Consider the following 19,234-nt stretch of genomic DNA (forward strand, 5'->3'; position numbering starts at 1 on the left):
CTGCCCCCCCATCCCACCCCCTGCCTGCTGGGAGGTGGCTTCCCCCAGCCCCAGGCGGGCCTGACCCCCGCAGGGCCACTGAGGGATGGAGGTTAATGAGATTTTGATGAACCTGCAGAGTTTCCATTTTGTGAGGGAAAAGGCTGGGAGCCTCGCTAATTAAAGGGAACTGACCTGTAAAATGAGTCTGGGGATGGATGGCAGGGAGGAGGAAGGAAGAGAGGTGGGACCCCGGCAGCTTTGTCAACACATTCTAGTTGGAAAGGCTGAGGTGGCCCAGAGACGGGAAGGTATTTGCCTGAGGACACACAGCAAGTCAGACTAGACCTGGGTCCTAAAAGAAGTAGGCAGAATGGAGGGAGAAACATGAAAATGGGGGAGAGGGTTAAGAGACAGACTGGAGAGGGGCTCCTGGGTGGCTTAGTCGGTTAAGCGTCCGACTTTCGCTTAGGTCATGATCTTGCGGTTCGTGGGTTCGAGCCCCGCGTCGGGCTCTGTGCTGACTGCCAGCTCAGAGCCTGGAGCCTGTTTCAGTCTGTGACTCCCTCTCTCTCTGACCCTCCCCTGCTCACGCTGTCTCTCTCGCTCTCTCCTAGAAATAAAAAAAACATTAAAAAAAAAAAAAGAGACAGACTGGAGAGAACGCTCACGGAAGTTTATGCCAAGGACGCCATGCTATCGTCCTGCTGAATCCTCACAGCTCCAGGAGGTAGGTATCATTGCCCCCCACATGGGAAAAATGAGGTTCAGAGAAGTGAAATGACTGGCCCAAGGGCACTCGGCCAGCCAGGTCTACCTGCCCCATGCTCTTCATCACCTTTCTCTATGGTCAGGGTGACCTGGGGTCCAAGTTCATGCATGCTGCCCTGGTACAAATATGAATTGTGCCCCTCTCCTGTCCGAAGGGATGACACTTAGGCAAAGTATTAAATGGCTTATAGGCAGCAGCTTATAAGTTACTTCCTGCAGACATGTCTAGTCCAAGATCCAACACACAATGATCAAACCTAGACACAAACTCTATTCTGTCACATCTCAGAAATGGGGCAGTAGAGCCCAGTGATAAGAAAGTTGAGCTCTGAGTTAGCCAAAGCTAGGCTCAACCCCAGCTATGTGACTTTGGATTTGTCACTGGCCTTTCTGGGCCTCAATTTGCTCCTCTGTTAAGTAGGGTGACCATGGTTGCTTTCATAGGCTGTGGGAGTAACATCCAGAGAAGGGTGTGAAGTACCAGCACAGGTCCGTTATGATTACCCGGAAGATGCAGGAATTCACCATATGCCCTCTTTGCTGCAATGTGTGGACTTCCACAGAGTGTACTTGGTTTGTGTCTGTTCTAGGATAAAGCTCGGCTCAAGACCTTTCTCCCATTTCTCACTTTGCAGTTCTCTGTCTCAGGGCCTTTGCACATACTGAGGCTTTTCGTTTGCCTGTTAGCTAAAAACCGCATGCCAGGCATCATTCTGAGGATATTATATACTAACTTACTTAACTCTCGCAATAACCCTATGTTTATAAGTGAAAAAACTGAGGCACAGACAGGTCAGTCAACCTGTCCAAGATCACACAGCTAGTTAGTAGCAGAGCCGGGATTTGAACGCAACCAGCCTGGCTTAAAGGTCTACCCTGCCCAGTATTTCCTTCTAATTCTGAAGGTGCTACTCCACTCCCACCACTGATCACCCTTTGCCTTGGCCTGGATAACTCCTGCCCACCCTTCGTGTCTCTGCTGAAGTATGACTTCCTCCGGGAGACCCTCCCTGATTGACCAGTCACAATCCCCACCCCCGTCTGAGGCATTACCACTCATCCCCCTCTTCATGTTCCTTCAAAGTTGAATTCAGTCTGTTACTCTCTATTTATCTGATCATTTGTCTTCTCCAGTAGACAGGGTATTCCAGGAGGGCAAGGGCCATTTTTATTTCCCAAGCATCTGGAACAGTGCCAGGCACATGGTAGGTCTTCAATAAATATTTGTTGAAGGAACAATAAATGAAAGGAGGGAGAGGAGGAACCAGAAGCCCCTTAAGGACAGGAGCTGCCCTTCACAGTGTTTTATTGTCCTAGGAGCCCAGCCCAAGCCTCCTGTGCATAGTAGGGCTCTTAGCATTTGTTGGCTGACTATCAGCAGCCCGGCAGACCCGCCCCCTCAGGCCCTAGGGCTGTGAGCGGCCAGATGGGCAGGGCTGGGGTGGAGACAGTGGCGGGCTCAGGACAGGTAGGGACTCAGCCCTTTACAACCCCCAGCCTTTCTTCCCGCCGCCACCCCCCTCCCACCCGCCTTCTCTCTTCCTTTCTGAGATGAAGCAGTGAAATGATTTTTCTACTTGAGCAGTTTTCAATTTAGATTAAGAAAAATGTGGTCTGCAGTCACTCAGCAAAAGGCCCTAGCAGCCCTGTCCCTTCAGGGACTGGGGGTTCTCAGCCGTGGACAGAGCAGAGCTGGTTCTGGAGCTGGGGGTGGGGGGCAGTGAGAATCTCCCTACCCTCTGCCTCCCCTCCATGCCCAACCCCATGACTCAGCCCCACCCCCCCCCGCCCTCCTGAGCCAGGGGCCAGGATCTGGAATCAGAATTTGGTGGGTTCGACCCTAATCCATGCAGACTGTGTGATCTAAGGCAGCTTCCATGCCTCTCTGAGCCTTCTCATTTCATCCATGAAAAGGGTCACTGATAAACCCTCTAATTTGGTCCCTGCCTCCCACCCACATCTAAAGGTTCCCTCCCAGCCTTCCAGACTGTGGAAGAACAGATAACAAGGATGTTTAGCTGGAGTATGACAAGGGCAGAAAGCGGTAAGGAGGCTGAGAACAAGGGAGGCTTGACTGGCCCAGGGACAGATGGAAGGTTCCTAGGAGGCCCTCTAGCGGCCAGAGGTCAACTAGGGTCAGGGACGGGACAAGGGCATCTGTGTGTGTCAGATGGCAGAGGAGGAAGGAGGCAGAACTCTAGGGCCACTTAACTCCTTCCTAATCCTGAAATCTTGCTTTTAGGGATAGATTTTGTGCTGTTTGTGAACGCTGCCTTTCAAAATGGAAGATGCTTTTGTTTATGTGGGTAAATAAAGGGCAGGTATTAATCCCAGGTGACCGCACCAATTCTGAAGTCAAGCATACCACAGTCCAGTCCCAGCTCCTCCCCTCAGTAGCTGCGTGATCTTGGGCAAGTTACTCAACCTCTCTGAACCTCTTAAAAATAAATGCATAATTCTCATACTGCTCTGCTTTTAATGTTTCATTTAATTTGTTTTGTAAATCAACTTTATTGAGGTGCAACTTACAAATGATAGGGGCGCCTGGTGGCTCAGTCAGTCAAGTGTCTGACTTTGGCTCAGGTTATGATCTCATGGTCTGAGCCCCGCGTCGGGCTGTGTGCTGATGGCTCTGGAGCCTGCTTCAGATTCTATGTCTCCCTCTCTCTCTGCCCCTCCCCTGTTCTCTCTCATTCTTTCTCGTAAATAAATAAACATTTAAAAAAACACAAATGATAAAAGATACCCATTTTAAATGTACATTTCGATGAGTTTTGACAAGTGTAACCATCACCATGATCAAGAAAATGAACATTTTTATTGTCTTGAAGAGTTCTCTCGTGTCCCTCCCCAGTCCTTCTGTTGTTTTTAATGTAAAAATAATAGGTTCTCCACCCCCCATGACAACAAATCTTGGCATCAAATAAGCCATAGAGGAACGTGTACAGTATCTGCACTGTCACTCTGCCTATCTGCTCCCCACCCCCGCACTCACACATACTGTCACGGAGACCCCAGGACCCGCGCGCTCCCTGTTAGAACACCCCAAATCGCAAGACACGCGGTGGTTCCCCCCATGCCGACTGCCCACGGTGAGCCGCTAGACAGCCAGTCTCCCAGGCGACAACTCCAGCTGGCGCTTGGGCTCCCTGGGCCACGTGCCGCCGTGTGTCTTTCTATCTGACACCTCTGCGAGTCCGTGAGCTGTTCCAAGGAGAGCCTGTGGCTGCCACATGTCATCCTCCGCTGTGTCCTCTGTGTCCTGCAAGGGTTTGGCACACAGTAGGTACTCAAAGATACCCATAGTGAATGGATGGGAAGGAAGGGCTGCCAGCCAGAGGCCCCCCTGAGCAAGTGTGAGGAACATCACGCACCTTAACCAAGGGTTTCTCAAACATCTGCCCTTCGGGTCCTGTGTTTCCAAATGCCACTCGGGTACTATTATTCCGTATTCTTTACATTAGCTCAATTAGTCTTTATTTGCTCTGTGTTTGTCTTGCTTAAGCAATCATGGCATCATGGCTTGATCTATATATATAGGTATATATATACTGATATATATGAATATACATAGTATATAACAATATGTGATGTATATGAATCTATTCATTTTTTTAAACAGTTGCTTTTCTTTTTTAATGTTCATTTATTTATTTTGAGAGAGAGAGACAGCAGGGGAGGGGCAGAGAGAGGGAGAAAACCCCAAGCAGGCTCTGTGCTATCAGTGCGGAGCCCAATGCTGGACTCAAACTCACGAACCATTAGATCATAACCTAGACGAAATCAAGAGTCAGATGCTTAACTGACAGGCCCACCTAGGTGCCCCTGGAACTACTAATTTTAATATGATTTCAAACTTTACAGAAACATCTTATATCCCTTTACCCAGATTCATCAGTTATTTACATTTTGCCCCGTTTCCTTCCTCATTCTCACTCTGTTTTGCTCTACATATACTTATGTATGCATAGCTATGTATTTTTTTATTACACCTTAAAATCAATACCGTAGTGGCTTGTATTACTATTTAAAAACATTCATTGCCCTCCTGACCAGGCGCTTCCTCACAAAGGATTACACCCAGGTAGGCCATGTGACTTACTTTGGCCAATAAAATGTGGGCAGAACTGTTGTGTGAATGGAAGCCGTAAGAGCCATCACGTGGGGCACTTGGTTTGCAGAGTAGAATCAAAGCAAACCTGTGGCTGATACCCAGTGTGAGCAAATGAAACCTTATTGTTAGAAACCACGGAGGGGGCACCTGGATGGTTCAGTCGGCTCAGCATCAGACTCTTGATTTCGGCTCGGGTCGTGATCTCAACAGTTGGTGGAATCGAGCCCTGCTTGAGATTCTCTCTCCCTCTCCCCCTGCCCTCCCCCGTGTTCTTGCGCTCTCTCTCTCTCAAAATAAATAAATAAACTTATGAACATTAAAAAAAATTTTTAAACCAAAATACATAAACAATCTTAAAAACATAAGCTGATACAGCGGCACCACTATTAAAATGAAACATGTTTATGCATCATCTACAAACACATAGCACATTTGAAAAACAAGGTATTAGTCATGGTGACCCCAAAGAATGGTTGACTAGCCCATTTAGTAGAGAAGGAAACTGAGGCCTGCGGTGGAGAGCCCAAGGCTTTCACCTAGGGTAGATGGCAGAGAAGATTCAGGTACTGCTAACTGGGGGCGCTCAGCCTAAGGGACAGGTGACGGAATTGCCGATTGGCACCTTACAGCCCTGGCAGGGATGTCTCTCCCCGACCATCTTTGATCCTCTCAGGACCCCCCCTTTCCTCTCCATCATGCCTCAAGACCGTGAGGAGTCCCTCCTGGCCCCATATCTGAAGCTTCTTCTCTCAGCTGAATGCTAGGTGATTCCTGTTAAGGAGTTAGCTGCTAACTAAAGGTGTTAACTGTTAATGAAAGTGCCAGCACTAACCAAGGTATTAGCCAATAAGGATTAACACCTCTCAGGGTGATGGCATATTAATAAGGGACCTCAGGAAGACCTAAACAATTTCAAGAGAAAGGGCACAGAGCTCCAAAGGTGGCAGAATAATTTGGTCCTGCAATTCTTTGTCTCTGTTGTGAGCTGTGTCCTAGGCTAAGACGTGCAGGTAACATAATGCATAAATGTTAAGGTTTTACCGTACACACAGCACTCTACAGTTTATAAAACACTTAACAGTTTACAAAGCACTTCTTCCTCCATCAACTCCCTTGCCCTTCACATCAGCCCGGTGCAGTAAGCTTTGTTATCCCTGATTGGCCAATGAGGGAGCTGAGGTCAGAGAGGGGTGTGAGTTACTCAAGGTCACCTGCTTGACCTTGGGTGGGGAAACTGGGCTTGCTTCCAGGGCTGTCTGACCCCCAGCCCAGCGTGCCTCCCATGGACCTCAAACTCCTAACAAAAGTGAAGGAGTAACGTCCAGGGGCCACAACATCTCAGTTTACTCCTGCCCCCTTGTTGGGCTAATGGTGGACTCATCCCAAGGAGTCAAGGCCAAGGCCAGGCTCGTTTTTGGAGTACCCATGCCTATAGGGGTTCCTTTCTTGGCAATTTCTGTGTACTTTTTCACATTCCACTCCACATTCTACTACATTCAACTTCAGATTCAGCATCACCTCCTCCTGGAAGCCTTCCCAGATGGTCCCAGATAGGCAGCCTCTCTTTGGGCTCCCAATATATAGGACCCATTGATCCTACACATTATTGAAATGACCTCTTTACAAGCTGGAGAGATCTCTGCGCTCCCAGTGCCTGGCATGTGGCACAGAATGGAGGAAGCTACCATCAATGCTTGTTGAGTGAATGAATGAACAACTCCCACAGTTTGTAAAGTTACCAGAGTGAACTCCACTGCCTGCCCTCTTGGGACAAGTCTTATAAAAAAAAAATGTGGTCATGGGGCGCCTGGGTGGCTTAGTCGGTTAAGCGTCCAACTTTCGCTTGGGTCATGATCTCGTGGTTCGTGGGTTCGAGCCCCGCGTCGGGCTCTGTGCTGACTGCCAGCTCAGAGCCTGGAGCCATTTCAGTCTGTGACTCCCTCTCTCTCTGACCCTCCCCTGCTCATGCTGTCTCTCTCTCTCCTAGAAATAAATAAAACATTTAAAAATAAATAAATAAATAAATAAAATTTTTTTAAAAATGTGGTCATTTTAGAGGGAAACAAGAGATGCGCTATTCTCATTCCCTAAAAGCCTATTTACTATTTCACTATCTAGAAGTAGCTGATATTTGTATCTTTGAATGGCTCTGTGTTTGAATGTGTGTACAGATTTTATCCCCCAAGTTAGCATTTCCAGAACCTTTTTTGTGGGTGTCACGGTGTCACAGCATGTGAATAGGATGCTATGAGGAAAAGGACCCAAAGGTCAGAGGGATAGAGAAAGGAAGTGATGTTAGGAGAGCCCAGGAGCTGGGGCTGTCTGGAAGGTGCTGGAAACACAGAGGGAGGGGCTGTCTTGGCAGGAGCAGAACCACAGAGGAGATGCAGCTCCTGAAGATGCTTAGAAAAGTTGAGAGCAGAGAAAATAGCTTCTCCTCCACCCCTGCCCTCCCGTTTCCATGTGCTGCGATCTGGGGGGACAAGTTGGAGAAGATGAGGTGTGTCCTTAAAGTTTGCAAAGTAAAAAACATCATTTCACAGAGTACGTTCCTCAAGATGTTGTATTGGAAGATGGTTCTTGAAAAAAAGACCAAGTCCAATCAAGTTTGGAAATGCTGTTAAGCTCCCAGAGTACAGCGCAGTTCTGGAAGCCTTCTTCCTTATCTTGTACTGAGCCTCTCTGGCCTAGAGGTATGCAAGCAGGGACTGCAACAATGCTTCACACAGTATTGGAACGGAACCTCTTAGCACCAATCATTCGGTTGGACTAAATGGTGTTTAAGCCCCCCCCCACCCCCGACCCCAGCAAGGTCTCCTCCCTGCAGCCCTGTCAATGGTTCTACCCTCCCCCCAGATCCTTGAAACATGAAGCCACCTGTGATGTCATCAAGACAAGGTCCTTCAAGACCCGCCTTCCTGATGAAGTCACCTCTGAAGCCCCAACAGAAAGGAAAGTTCTCTTTCTGACACTCTCTATGGTTTCTGAATATGGCTTGTGTTTGTATCTCATCTGGCCTGCTGGCCTGGAAGCCCAGAGAACGTGGAAACTGAGGCCAATTCATACCCCTTTATATCCAACTCAGTGCCTTGTATGTAACATATTCAAATAGTGTTGGGTGAATGGACGGATGGATGAATGGATGGATGGATTGATAGATGGATGGTTAGATGGATGGATGGTTGGATGGATGGATGGTTGGATGGATGGATGGGTGGGTGGATGGGTGGATGGATGGACGGACGGACGGACGGATGGACAGACGGACGGACGGACGGATGGATGGATGGATGGATGGATGGATGGATAGATGGATGGATGGATGGATGGATGGTTGGATGGATGAATGGGTGGATGGTTGGATGGATGGATGGGTGGAGGAAAGGAAGGAGAGGGATGGAGAGATGTCTGGACTAATGGATGGAGGGATGGAAGTTTGGATGGATAAACAGATATATAAAGACTGTGAAGTGCTGTGCAGTAGACGCCCAAGAATTCCTACATGGGTACAATAAATTGGTTGGAAGAGGGACTTGACGTTATATTTGCAGAACACCTTACAATAAGATCAGGATACTATCGGTTGTCCCTGTGAAAGAACGGAAGAAGAGAAGATGGAAATTATGGAGAGGCCAAGCCCCACTAAGCCATCCCTCAGCACGCCCCCTGCAGCTGTGACTGTAATAGTCTAAACTAAGGAGATTCTGAAAAATCCATGGCCCTAAGCAGATTCAAAGGTTTTAAGGTTTAGTGTCTCTATAATTCAGAATGTAAGACTCTGTGTCTTTAAGAACTCTTTATTTCTACCCACACAGGCAATGTACTTTGTGGCAGGCAATGTTCTAAGCACTTTACAGAGAGTGGCTCCTTTAATCACTACAACCACCCCCGGGGTGTAGATGCTGTTATCCTCATAATGAAGCACGGAGATGAGAAATAATTTGCCTTAGATCACACAGCGAATAAGTGGCAGGACTGGGATTTGAACCCCAGAGGGTAAGTCCAGAGTCCATGCGTTTTAGCCACTGCATGCTCCTACCTAAAGGAAATGAGGATTCAGTACAACTCAGTGTCAAAGATTCGAGGCTCAAGGCTTGAGGAGTCTGCAGCTCTGTGGCTCTGAGCGTCTTCACACCCAGGAGGCCAGGCCTTCCCTCTGGGCAAGGCTGGAAGGAGCCTTCAGAGGCTGAGGGAGGAAGTGTGGGGGGTGCGGCTGGTTCCTTCGAGCACCAGCCCTGCTGATGTCAGGCGCCTGGCCGTCACTCTTCCTGTTAACCTTGGGGGAAAAACACATTTGTGGCCGATAACAGGCACGAAGGTGTGCCGGCCCTCCGCCTGCTCCTGGGCCTGATGGATGGGCTACACGGGCCCCCCCTGACCTGTGTGTGTACCGTTATCTGCTCGGCCAAGGGAGGCTGTTCATCATGTCGACAGCTTGGCAAGGCACACCTGCTGGGCCTGCGGCAGCCAGAGCCGCCAGCATCCCGGGAGGAGAGAGGGGGGGTGATGGGAGGGGTAGGGCAGGAGACACAGAGAGGACCGAGTCCCATGACAGTGGCATCCCAGGCCCAGGGCTGGCCCAGAGGGTGGCACTGAATTCTGGGCATGAGGTCTGGCTTCTGTTTCTGGTAGTATGTACCGTGGTTGTGCTGTGTGACTATGGGCTGGTCACTTAACTTCTCTGGGCTGTAAAATCAGATTTAACTTCACCAGAAACCTGAGGGTCCTCTTTCTTCTCCTTTTCGTCACATTCCACGTCGAGTCACTGGGTTCTGTAGGTTCTATCCCCCAGTCCCTCCGCTTCCCAGCGTCACCTGCTACGACCATCCTGGTTCAGGCCACCGGCCCCTTTCACCAGGGCTCCTTGCTCCCTCGCCTGCCCTGGCTCTCCATTCCCAACCCAGCAGCCAGAGGGAACTTTATCATGAAACCAGGACACATGGCTCCCCTGCCTAAACCACCAGTGGCTCCCTATCACACTTGGAAGCCCCTTGCAGGCCCTGTGAAATATGGCCTCGCCTTCCCTGTCCGACATCACGTCACTCCCTCTTGCCCACTCTCTCACCAAGCTCCAGTCACACTGCCAAGTCTTTCCCTGCCTCCTGGCCTTTGCACATGCTGTTCCCTCTAATGGAAAAACTCTTCCCCTAGTTCTTTGCAAAGGACTGGCCAGCTCCTTCTTATCCCCAGACATCAGCTCACCGGCCACCTTCTCTAAGAGGTCTTCCCAGCCTGAAATAATACCCCAGCCTCTAAGCTCACTCTATCACAGCACCCAGTATATGACCTTTCCAGCACTCACCCAACCCCAAATTGTGTTGTTTATGCATTTGTGTATCTACTCATTGTCTGTCTTCCCCCACTAGAACATAAGCTCCTAAAGGACATGCATTTTTGTCTTATTCACCACTGTGCCCATGTACACTTCCTCAGTTCTAAGCCAGATATGCTCTTCTACCCCAGGGCCTTTGCACCAATTGTCCCTCTGCTTTCTCAACTTAACTGTTCCTCATGCTTTAGATCAACGGCAGATTGTATTTCCCAAAGGCAGTCACAACAATATCTTTCATCCAACACGTTCTTCCTGAAGTGTGACCTTGACATTCTTGATTCACAGTGTACTCATGATCAATAGGATGCAGTAGAAGTGACATTGGGACGCTTCTGAGTTGAGGTCAAGGACACTGGCTCTGGAGTCAGATGACGTCATGTTACACGGAAGCCCAAGCTAGCCTGTGCAGAGAGGCCCCTGGAGAAGCCCTGAGATTACGTGCAGAGAGACCGAGATGTCTGGTGGCCCACAGCCGCTCTGCAGCCACCATCTGAGTGGAACCTCATGAGGGATGCAGCAGGGCCCTTGCTGAGCTCCTGGCCTACAGACACCTCGAGCAACAGCAAAGTCATTGCTGTGGTTTGAGCCATGAGGTTCACTTGCCATGCTGCCCGCAATAGGTAGTCAGCTCATGATGAGGAGGTAGTCGCCTCCTCAGGGAAGCCCTCCCTAACTAGGAGCATCAAGGCAAGTCCTTGTAGCTCAGTTTTATGTTTCTTCATAACACATATCACAGTAGGTAATTACACAGTTATTTATGTGGTGGCGAATTTTTGTCTCTTTTCCACTAAAATATGAGCTTCGTAAATATGAGAATCGTTGTTTCGCTCACCAGCACAAGATGGTTATATCCCCAGCACGATGCATAGTGCCTGACATGTAATAGGTGCTCAGTAAATGCCACCAAATTGATGAGTTTACTAAAATATCACACCGACCCTGTGATGCGGGCTTTATTACCTCCATTGAGCAGGCAAAGAAACAGGCTCAGAGATGTTCAGTCCTTGCCCAAGGACACACAGCAGAGCAGGAGCCTAGCAAGAGTCTCTCTGACCCCCAAGCCAGATCCTGGAAATGGGAGCTAAGAGCAATCACAAATGTCTTCTTATTTTACACTTGGAGGAAGAGCAGCCCAGAGAGGAGAAGGAATTCCCTCAAGGTCACATAGCTCATTGGGGTTCAGGCTGGGACAGGGCCCAGAGGTCATATTCCTGACCTCGAGTCCTTCTAGCTACCTTCTCAGAGCTGCCCTGGACACCTGCTGCATGCAAAGCCAAGACAAGACTCTGGGAGGGTCAGAGAAAGGAAAATACACTGTCGCTTTGGGGGCAGGAGGACCCCCATTTCAATGCACAAAACAAAGGGGAACAGAAGAACGGTTACTTATGGAAATCTGTACATCAGACAAGCCTCAGAGATACATCTCCCCGAAGTGTATATTATTATCACCACCTTCTACAAGGGAAACTGAGGGCTCAGAGAGTTGAGAGGATGGACTTACCCAGGGTCACGAGGCTTATAAGCATCAGTCAGGTTGTGAAACCAGAGCTGTCTGTCACCAGGCTTCTTCCAGGATGCCCGGCCGCATCACCGAGAGAGAGCTAAGGGAACCTTGAGGTCACCTATGAATGGGGAATCAAAGAAGGCTGCATGGAGGAGGGATCAGCAAAGTGGACCCTTCTGAAGACTGGGCTGGGGAGAGTGTTCTAGGGAGAGACGGGGAGAATGCTGCAGTCTAGGGGTGGGAGTGGAGGGGCAGGCCTGGGGCTCTGGGGGGAGCTGAGTGGCCTGGGCTGGGGGGGGGTGTGCCNAGCACCCAGCCCCATGCCCCCCCGCACACAGCCAGAGCGAGGATTGGAAAATAGATGAGTCTGTTTATGAAACCCATAATGTTGCCAGCAAAACAAGGCAGTCAGCAGAGAGCTCGGCGCCTCTAATGGGATATTATTTATGTCGTTTTCCTCCTGGCGCCGGAGCCATTACCATCCTGGACGGCGGCCCGTCACCCTCCACTCCCCCAGCGATGTTCCAATGTCACGCTGAAGGATGTGCGCTGCAGGCCAGGTGGGGGGCGGCACGGGGGCCAGTAGGGCAGTGCCCCTGCTCTGCCAGAGCTCACTGGGCCCACGCCTGCCAGTGGGATCTAGCTTCTTCTGAGCTGCCATTGGTGCCGGCCATCCCGCCCGCATTAAGAACCCTCCCCTGGGTCCTCATTGCCCGGCAGAAAAAGCGCCCCCGCCACTCAGCCAGCAAGGCCTTCCCAGGCTTTGGTCCACACCCGCCTAGCCAGTCCCAGCTCTGCCACTTGGGAGGGAGTTCTGGAATCAGACAGACACGGTGTGCCAGGCCCAATGTGTGCATCTTCCAGGCAGACTCAGTCCCACCTGTCCGCTCTGCTCAGTGCCAGACTGCCTTCGGCCTTTCCTCCTCCTCTAGCCCAGCTGCCTCAGTCTCCCCCCCGGGGTGAAGGCCAGCCTCCAGCACGGCCTCCATCAAGCTGAGCTGCGGCAGCGGACCCTGGGCCCATCCTAATCTGAGGGGGGCTGTGGCTCCTTCTGCCACTTCCGAGTTCAGATAAAGCAGCGCGTGTGGGGCTTGGGGTCTGGCCTCCCCAGGGGCTTCTCAGAGGTGCCAACTAATGGCACCCATGGAGCAAATTGGGATTCCTGAAGTCAGGAGAGAGGGAGAGGCTCGAACTGACAGATGGTCCCAAAGAATGGAGGTGCCGTGGGGCTTGTGCACGCGCTGTCCACACGGCCCAGGACCCCGCTGTGTGGCCCCAATCCGGCCAGCTCAGACACCTGTCATCTTGTATCACCCTCCTCCCTGCCTCACTTCCCTTTCTCCCCCATTCCTGCTGTGCTAGAATTGCACCCCCCTGAAGTATGTAAGCTTTGCTTCCGCCTTTGGATTTAACCACAAAGCCATCTCTTCTTGCTGAAGGACCTGGGGCAAGTTAAGGAACCTCTCTGAGCCTCAACTCCCTGAAGTACAAATGGTGATAGTAATGGTCCCTGTGCCACAGGGTTGTGTTAAATATCCGGAGTGCTTGCATTTCCCCGGCTGGGGCATCACTTTGCTTAGCATCAGATGCCGGCACCTGATATTTTTGTTGCCAGGAGGGAGCACTCTCAGGGCAGCGCCCACTCATCCTTCCTGCTGACCTCGGATATTGTCTCCTGGGGGCGCACTGCCTGCTCCCCCATCCTGGCCCTTCCTCTGGACTCCCAGTGTCCTTTGCTTCCTCCCTGATTTCACAGAATCCGGTACTGCGTTTGCCTCTCCTGCCAGAATGAAAACTCCCTGAGGGCAGGGCTGTGGGTCTTGCCCCCCTTCATTACCTGGTACTTAGCACGGTGCCTGGAGCAGAGGATGTGCTGCGCATGTAGCGTGTGCAGTCCTTTTCCCTGATGAATGAACGCATTCTCTTGTTTAGTTCTTGCCATCACTTTGCATTGCAGGGCTTAGCAGCTCCATCTAATTTTCTCATCCATCCATTGCTCTTTTTGCCTTTTTAAACTCCTTCTTTCCGCTTTCTTTGGGTATATTTTGTTCTATCTCTAGTATCTTAAATTGACATTAAAAAACTTTTCTTTAGGGGTGTCTCGGTGGCTCCATTAGTTAAGCGTCTGACTTAGGCTCAGGTCATGATCTCACGGTTCGTGGGTTCAAGCCCCGTGTCGCTCTGTGTTGATAGCTCAGAGCCTGGAGCCTGCTGCGGATTCTGTGTCTCCTTCTCTCTCTGCCCCCCCCCCNGCTTGAACCCACGAACCGTGAAATTGTGACCTGAGCCGAAATGGGACACTTAACGGACTGAGCCACCCAGATGCCCTTATACTGACATTTTAATTGATTACTTTTTTCAATCTTGCTTTCTAACAAACGCATTAAAAGCCAAACATTTTCTTCTCTATATTATCTTGTCAGCCTGCCACCAATTCGAAAGTGACATACTCTTATTGCTTTTCAGTCCTAAATGGCTCATATTTTATCTCCATTTTACAGGTAAAGAAACTGAGAATCAAAGGGGTGAAGGGACATGCCCAAGGCCACAAAATGAGGAGGAGGCAGAGCTGGGATCTGAGTCCAGGATTCCAGGGCCCATCCTCTCTCATTCTCTCATTCTTTCTGTCTGTCTTTAATTAAACCTTTTATTTTGAGATAACTGTACACTCAAATGCAGTTGTAAGAAATAACACAGAGAGAAACATGCACCCTTTACCAGTTTCCCCCAATGATAACATCATGCACAATTATAGTATAGCACATCCCCACTAGGATGTTGGTATACAATCCACTGGTCTTATTCAGACTTCCCAGTTTTGCTTGTATTTGTGTGTGTGAGAGAGAGAGACAGAGAGAGAGAGGGAGACAGAGAGAGGTTCTAACAATACTATCATCTGTACCAATGCTCTTTGCATTGTAAGATGCCACCTCCTAGTATCTCAGGATCCTGAGGACCATTTCTGCCAAGTGAGGGCTCGCGTGCTCTGTTCCCGGGAACAAGGCAAATACTTCTATGCCTTTTTCTTTGCCCCGGGCCTGAGCCTCAGCTGAGCTGCCCTTCAGGGGCCCGAGGCCCGTACAGCCAAGTGGCTCAGAGCCCAGACTTGACTGCTGCTGGCCGACAGTGAGCGTCCCTGAAACCCTGTCCTGGGCTGTTTCTACCTCTAGTCGATCCCTGTAGACCAGACCTAAGCTCACCACCCCTTTTGCAGGCTGTGGGTCCGGGCAAGTGTAAAGCTGGGAGCCTGCCCAGTGTGGCTGGGGGGCACCGAGCAGCCCTACCCTCCTCAGCAGCTCCCATGGGAGCAGAGGATCAGGCCTCCCCCTCCAGTGCAGCGGGGTGCTGGGCCGTGGGGACAGCATGTGCACAAGCCCCACGACGCCTCCATTCTTTGGGACGGTCCATGAGGTCGAGGCTCCCCTTCTCTCCTGACTTCAGGAATCCCAATTTGCTCCAGGGGCACCTCCGAGAAGCGCCTGGGGAGGCCAGACCCCAAGCCCCACACGCGCTGCTTTATCTGAACTCGGAAGTGGCAGAAGGAGCCACAGCCCCCCTCAGATTAGGATGGGCCCAGGGTCCGCTGCCGCAGCTCAGCTTGATGGAGGCCGTGCTGGAGGCTGGCCTTCGCCCCAGGGGGGAGACTGAGGCAGCTGGGCTAGAGGAGGAAGAAAGGCCGAAGGCAGTCTGGCACTGAGCGGGAGCGGACTGGTGGGACAGAGTCCGCCTGGGAAGATGCACACATTGGGCCTGGCGCACCGTGTCTGTCTGATTCCAGAACTCCCTCCCAAGTGGCAGAGCTGGGACTGGCTAGGTGGGCGTGGACCAAAGCCCGGGGAGGCCTTGCTGAGTGACTAGATGGGGGTGGGGGGAACACAGACTCCAGGCTTTCTTTTGCCTTCCCTTCCCTATCTTCTTGTGGAGTAGGGGTGGGGGTGGGCAGACACCGCAGGTGGTCTATGCCCTTCAGCAGGGAGTCTGGGTCTGAGTGCCGCTCCCCCTCCCCCCTTCCCCTTCAGAAAGCTTCAGCTCCTCCCACCTGGAACACCAGCCCCGTTTCAGCAGCTCTCCCTGCAGCCTGTCCCCCACCCCCAAGCCCAGACAGAGGTTAAAAATCCCCGAGTCAGCCATGCCACACCCCTGCTCAAACCCCTTCAGTGGTTCTCATGCCCCCGGGAGGGGGTCCACCCTCCTCACTCAGAATCAGGGATCCCTTGGCCTCACCCCCGACCCTGCCCGCTCTGCTCCCACCTCCTCCCTCCTCATCTCCTCGCCCCTACCCCCAACACATACACACCCCCAGAGCCCACACCTCTCTGTGCCTCTGCTCTGGCTGTTTCCTCCACCAAGAGCACATTGCTCCCGCATGCGCTGCTCATGCGCTGCTTCCTCAGGAACCATGCCCTTGACCGCCCCCATCAGGATCACTTGCTCTTTCCAGCAGACCCTCAGCACGTGGTTTCTCTGCCATTAGAGCACACGCAGCTGTCATCGTAGGTCCCCGTCCATTGTCCACTGAGCTCTCCTGGTAACTGGTGCTAAATAAAGCACATTCAAATGCATCCCTGATTGACGCTGGCAACACCTTTGACCATCCCCATTTTACAGATAAAGAGACCGAGGTTCAGAGCTACGGGAAATTCTCCCACATAGGCCAAGGAAGGCCAGGCATTCTGACTCCAGAGTGAGTAACCATAACTCCTCTGCTGTGCCTCTTTGCTGTGAGCCCCCTTCCCCCGCTTCATGGTGGGCAGGGGGAAGGGGAGGAAAGGGCTGTGTGGTTCATTGAGATTCCACCAGCCCTAAAGCCCATTCTCAGGACTGGTAGTTGCATTTATGAGCATCAGGTGCTTTGAGTGGCGTATGAGAGAGAGTGGCTGAGTAAATACATTTGGCACTTTACTGAGCACCTACTATGTGCTGGGCACTGTTCTAGATGCTAGGAATAGAGCAGTAAGCAAAACACAACACTCTCTGCTCTCAGGGGTCTGGTGACGGGGCCCATCTGCCGGAGAGAAACAGGCCACGGCAAAAACAAGCGAACAAGGGACAGAGGCTGTCAGATGATGAAGGATAAGGAGAGAAAACAGTGGGGAGGCGAAGGCGGCGTGGACGTGGGTGTGCCCACAGTGGGCAGAGGACGGAGGCCCCTCTGTTGGGTCCTCTGGAGAAGCTGATGCGAGAGGAGACGGATCTCATCGGGGGGGTGATGGGCAGCGTGGAGGGGTCAGCAGCTGGGACAGAGGGTGGGTGGGCTCGCTCCCCATCCCCCTTGCCTTTGCCCTTGATCCCACCACCTCCTGCCTAGCATCTAACAGGCCCAGAACAAACGGCCCCCGGGAGGAGCCATCCAACCTCCACCCTGCCGCCTGGGCTGTGACGCTGGCAGCACTAAAAGTAGCAGCGTGACGGGAAATGGCCGCCGAATTACTGCTTCCTCATTGGCCTTATTTATGGCCCTCACTGCCTTCACTCCAGCCCTCCAGCCCAGGCCTAGAGGAAGGGAGAGTGGGGCTGCTCTTGGCCCACCTGGTGCCTGATGACCTTGGGGACGCTGTCCTGAGAAGGGGTAGGTGTGGGGCCCTGGGTCACTGCTTTTCATCTGCCAGCCCCAGTGCTAAGGTCACTTCCATAAGGAAGCCTCAGACATCTTAGATTTACTCAAATGGGGGGGTGTAGGGGGGCCATAGAGGGGCCTGACCTTTACTAAGACCTCTGCACCAGGCACTTCAGGTACATAATTTCCTTCAACCCTCACAATCTTCCTACTGCTTTATTTTAGAAATGAGGAAACCGAGGCTCAGAGAGGTTAATTAATGGCCCAAAGTCACACAGCAAGTAAAAGGTAGATCAGGATTTGAACTTGGGTTGGTCCAATTCAAAGATCTTCACTTTTCCTTCCTTCTCTCTCCCGCAGCTCCCAGCAAAGGTCAATGCGGATTCGATCACTGGTGGGTGCTGACGGTTAGAGCAGAGTGTCGCGGCGGCTTGGGCTATAAGACCGAACAAGCGCACCGCAGAGCCGTGACGCCTCAGCCCGTCTCTTTCCCTCTCAGAGTCTTCCCCCACCTGCAGAGTGGACACCCTTCCTCTGGACCTGTTGTTAAGGGGGAGGAGAGACCGACTGGGCAAGAAAATCTTTGGAGAAGACGCTCTCCGGAACAGCGCAGCTACTGCAGGCTCTAAATCCAGGAGAGGGTTAAAAAAAAAAAAAAAAAGGAGCTTTTATTGTTCCAGCAGTAGTGGCAGAATCTCTGCAGCAAACTTCACCTGTTTACAGTCCATTAGAAGCCATTATTGCTGTGTCTAGGGCAGATGCACACCCCTGACCTTGACGCGTGTCTGACAGCCGAAGGCAGCAATCTGGGGAGCAGGAGTCATTCTGGCAGCATTTAAAGGGCCACAGGGGCCAGTGGCCTTTTCCAGGGCGCTTCTCCCTCTCAACCCCTGGGCCACAGTCTCTGCCAGCCAGAGGGCCGAGGAAGGAGCCAGCCCGGGCTCCAGGCGTTTGGGTGCCCCCTAGCCCTCTTAAGGGGTGTCTGAGTCACCAGCACCGGTCTGTGACCTTAGTAGGACAATAGGGAGTGAGGAAGAAGCAACGGATAGTGAGGACTGCACGGACCTCAGAAGAGTTGAGTCCAACCCCCTCCTGTGTGCAGGAAAGGCAGGGACACGCCCAAGGTCAGAAGAGAGACAGAAGGAGAACCCAGCTCCTGGGAGTCCCAGCCTAGCTTTCAGCTGCTAAGCGGGGTGGGGGGGCGGGAGGGGAATCGCGGGCAGTTGACAGTGGGACCCGGCAGAAAGCAGGATTCTAGATCATGTTGCATAGGCAGCTGCCACTTCTGGCTTCCAGAAAGGCGGGCCCTGGGCATGGGCAGCTCCAAACTAAGCTTCTTCCCACCAGCTTCCAAAGTCTGTGAAAGAGAGGAAGAAGAGAGGTCATGAGAAGGTGGGCAGCTGCTGCAAGATACAAAATCAGCATGTTTTTCTCAAAGTCCTTACTTTCTCTTTTTCTTCTTCTTTAGAATAACTTTTCTCTAAAGTATTCAGTCTTCCCCTCACCCCCCGCCAAGAGTTTCTCTTCATTTCCCTTCAACACTCTTAGAAAAGTATTTTAAATCTCATTCATACTTAAGTGTAAATGACTGCCAACAGCTCTAAGGCAGTGGCTCTCCCTCGCATTGTAGCAGGACTACAAGTTAGAAGTAGGAAGAGAGCCACACATATCCCTGCCCCACCTAATTACAAACCTGCCTTTCACTGGTAACATCTTATCCTTCAGACCTATACTCAAAGTAACTCCTCCAGAAAGCCTTTCTTAAACCCGGAGGCATACTTGGTCCCTCTGTTATACACTCTCATAAAAAAAAAGCTGCGTTCCTTCTCTTCAGAGACCTCTGTCTTTTGGTGTCATTATTTGATGACTATTGTCACCTGCCCTAGACTATGAGGTCCCTGGGGCACCTTTTGGCTTTTCCAAGTATCTGCAGGGCTTCATAAAACCCCAGAACATAGGAGCTGCTCCATCAATATA

The 19,234-nt window shown here is 51.5% G+C and overlaps 1 long non-coding RNA gene across 1 annotated transcript; it reads left to right on the forward strand.

Moving 5' to 3' along the window:
- The first annotated feature begins 602 nt into the window (after positions 1–602).
- LOC144243727 (uncharacterized) lies at positions 603–17,903 on the forward strand. Its single transcript, XR_013338746.1, has 3 exons — positions 603–709; positions 8,680–8,860; positions 17,618–17,903. It is a non-coding gene; the product is annotated as an uncharacterized LOC144243727 (long non-coding RNA).
- Positions 17,904–19,234: the final 1,331 nt, after the last annotated feature.

This window comes from Crocuta crocuta, unplaced genomic scaffold (assembly GCF_008692635.1).
Source record: "Crocuta crocuta isolate KB4526 unplaced genomic scaffold, BGI_CrCroc_1.0 scaffold248, whole genome shotgun sequence".
Taxonomy (NCBI): Eukaryota; Metazoa; Chordata; class Mammalia; order Carnivora; family Hyaenidae; genus Crocuta; species Crocuta crocuta.